This window comes from Miniopterus natalensis, chromosome 13 (genome assembly GCF_054644295.1).
Source record: "Miniopterus natalensis isolate mMinNat1 chromosome 13, mMinNat1.hap1, whole genome shotgun sequence".
In the NCBI taxonomy this organism is placed as follows: domain Eukaryota; kingdom Metazoa; phylum Chordata; class Mammalia; order Chiroptera; family Miniopteridae; genus Miniopterus; species Miniopterus natalensis.
In genome coordinates this window covers 23,976,624-23,980,078 of record NC_142093.1, presented here as the reverse complement: position 1 = coordinate 23,980,078, position 3,455 = coordinate 23,976,624, and the positions used below count along the sequence as shown (strand labels likewise).

General features: G+C 46.8%; 1 pseudogene; it reads right to left on the bottom strand.

The window, feature by feature from the left end:
- Positions 1–1,329: 1,329 nt before the first annotated feature.
- Positions 1,330–1,426, bottom strand: LOC148091627 (U6 spliceosomal RNA; annotated as a pseudogene).
- Between the last annotated feature and the right edge of the window lie 2,029 nt (positions 1,427–3,455).

The window sequence follows — 3,455 nt, the reverse complement described above, 5'->3', positions numbered from 1 at the left end:
GGCTGAGCCAGGAGGGCCTGGCAGGGAGGCCGGCTGCTAAGCAATCCTGGGCACTGGTGGGAGGGCTCCAGCGTGGAGAGAGAGAAGGGCTGGGTGGGCAGCTGGCAGCCTGGCCTGTCTCACCCAGGAGGGAGGATATCCAGGGTGCTCACGCACTTAAGGTGAGGACACTGGGCAAAGTCTAAAGTGACAGCTCCCCAGGGACTTTGGGGCAGAATTGAGGGCTGAGGGGCATTTAGGGCAGTTGCCAAGCTCTTGCTCATCTCTGAACTGTACCCTGGATGTGCCTCCTGCTGAGATGGTCACCCGTCATACCCAAGAAGGAAGCTGACGTGCACAGAGACTTGGACACCTCTCTTCTGATGGTGCTCGAAATGTTTCAAGGAAGCTGCCTGCCCTCATCCCCGCACTTCTGCCCCCGCAGCACCCCCGCAGCTGTTCCCCAGGCTAGATTAAGCTGTTTCTTCTGCAACATCTGCCTCAGAATTGTCTCTTTTTAGTCTAAAGGCAACCTAGCCATATTGGTAAAGAGAAGTTTGATAAAAATAATCAGCCACAGTCCTGCCAAACAGCATCATTTTTCCTATTTTTTTCTAACCTTGGTCCAAGCGGTGGCCTGCGGCCGGCACACCATCCTGTGTTCTACTTGTAAACCTGAGGCCTGGTCATCAGCACCCCTCCAGCTGTGCGGATACCCTCCATCTGCCCCTCCAGGTTAGCTGGCAACTGTCACCCTGCTCTGGCCCTAGGGGCTGATCTGCGTGGGCCAGGCCCACTTGCTTTTAGGCCCTGTGGCTTTTGGTAGGGTTTGGCCAAAGGGAGGCACCAGCCAGGCTTGCAGAAAGGGGGGTCGGTAGAGTTGTATTCATCTACATTCCTTTGCTAGGGCTGCCATAACAGAATACCACAGCATGGTACTTATACAGCAGAAATGTATTTCTCACAGCTCTGGAGGCTGGACGTCCAAAGTTAAGGTTTCAGCAGGTCTGGTTTCTCCTGAGGTTTCTCTCCTGGGCTTGTAGATGGCCACCTTTGCGCTGTGTTCTCATGTGGTCTCTCCTCTCTGTGTGCCTGCTCCTGGTGCTTCTCTGTGTCCAAATTTCCTCTTTTTTTAAAAAAAATTTGTTATATTTTGTTTCAAACACTAAAAATCCAATCTTTCTAAATATTCTCCTTTTCCCTCCTTCACATCAAATTCTTCTCTGATATTAAAAATACCTTACTTTTACTAAGTACCTAATACAGTCTCTATTACCCCAATACATGCCTATGCATGTAGCCAATCCCCTTAATTGGTGCATTCTTTTTTTTAAATTTATCTTTGTGGAAAAAAATATGGAACACCTCACAAATTTGCATGTTCGGGGCCATGCTAATCTTTTCTGTATTGTTCTAATTTTAGTATGTATGCTGCTAAAGTGAGCACCAAGTTTCCTCTTCTTATAAGGGTACCCTCCAGATTGGATTAGGGCCCACCTCATCTTAACCAATCACCCTTGTAAAGGCCCCATCTCTAAATACTGAGATACTGGGGGGTTAGGGTTTCAACATGAATTTGGCGGGGGACACACAATTTAGCCTATAACATCATTTCCCTTACTCCCTTTCTATAGGGTCATTGAGGACTTGCTGTGCCCCTCTGTAGAAGGTAACAACTCTTGTCAGGCAGCCAGCCCACAGCCAGTTCTCTCCTGGTCCCCACCAGGCCTAGTGGAGTTAATGGTGCTCGGCTGTTCCAGCCCCTGGGGTGTCCACACGCACACCCCCCGCCAACACCTTTGTAAATAGTCGCTTCATTTTTTCAGCTCTCTCACATTATGCATTTTGAGCATGCCATCTGTTTCCTGCTGGGCCCCTGCGGGATACACCAGGTATGGTGGCAGGCCCAAGAGTGCTCCCAGCAGCTCTGAGGATTTCTACCTGTTGGGTGCTCCTGTTTCCTGTCTTTTCTCGGCATTGGAATCCTCTGCCCTGGTCACTTATGCAGCAGCACAGCAAATGCCTTAAAAGAGAACGCTGCACACCTCCTAGAGTCTCGATGGTCGATCCATCAACTGCCTGAAGGTTCTACTTGGCAGCTCCTCACTTTGCTCCAGCTGCCAGCCCCAACTCTCAAATTCCTGTTATTTCTTTTGTGTTATGCAATTCAGTAGGCCTTCCTCCACACTTTCAGCCCATCAGGCCATTCCCCAGGGGCTTCACATTTCACAGCCCAAAGGCCTCCTGGTGCTGGGCTAACAGAGGCTATTCCCCGTCTGCATTACCGCCTGCTTTCACCTGATATCGTATCATGATAGCCTTTCCATGTGTTGCACAGTCTCATGACTTTCCAAAGAGCTAACATGCCTCAGTTTTCCCAACCATTCCTCTGTTGTTGGATATTTATGGCATTTATACTTTGCTAAACAAATGTTTAGACCCAATTCCTTCCATCTTCGTTCCCCAGGTCTTAGGGATTCAAACTGGTCTATATCCAGTGTTTTCAGTCACCTTTCTATGCAGAAAGCATTGACTTGCCCTGACTTATTTTGAGTGGATGGATGTGGGTGGTGCTTGCCCAGGCCCAAGGCTCTCAGAGCTGTCATTGAGCGGGACTCATGAAGACCAGAAAAGCTTTCTGTCGACCTTGGGGCTCATCTAAGAGGGAACGGTTGCCAGGCCTGTCAAATGTGGAGCCCGCGTTAAAGAATTATGACAGGAAGAGCTCTGCCACCAAGCATTCTAATAGCTGCTACTTACTTCACAGACATTTCAATCTAAAATCCTACAACCTGTATAATAAGGCTAATGAGAACACTTGCTTTTAATGTTGAACCTAAAAAATGCAGAATTTCCCAAAGTCAGGGCCATGGAGCACCAGTCACGTGGCCTCCTCCAGAAGAGTGCTGAGTGGTCAAGAAAGTTTGGAAAATACTCTACCCACCTCTGATGCATTTAGTAAAGTCTCAGAATCAGGCCATAAAGAAACATGCTAATTTTTTAAACCTAATATTTCCCAAACTGGCTAGACTTTTTTTTTTTTTACATAATACCAATTAATGTCTCATGAAACTTGAGGTTCTTGGAATAGACTTTAGAAAACACTGCCCAAGACCCCGAAGACTTTTCTAAATAAAAATAAAAGGGGAAATGATCACAGATGGTCATTGCTTTATAACCCTTTGATAATGGCTTATACAGACATGAGAGTTAACTAGAGTGCTGGATTAGTGAGATCACCCCATCCTTTGATCAAGCTAACCAGTCCTGGGGTAGAGAGCAGCACCAAAAGAAAATACAAATTAGGTCAAAGAAGTTTGAGGTAAGGTCTGAAGTGACAGGCTGCATTTTCACAACTATAGACACAAAGAAATAGTTAGGGATATTTGGGATGTATTGTGAATCTTTTGAGGAAAAATCAACATAGAAAAAATCCTAGTTTTCTCCTAAACTGTTCCTTACTACCTTTTTTGTAG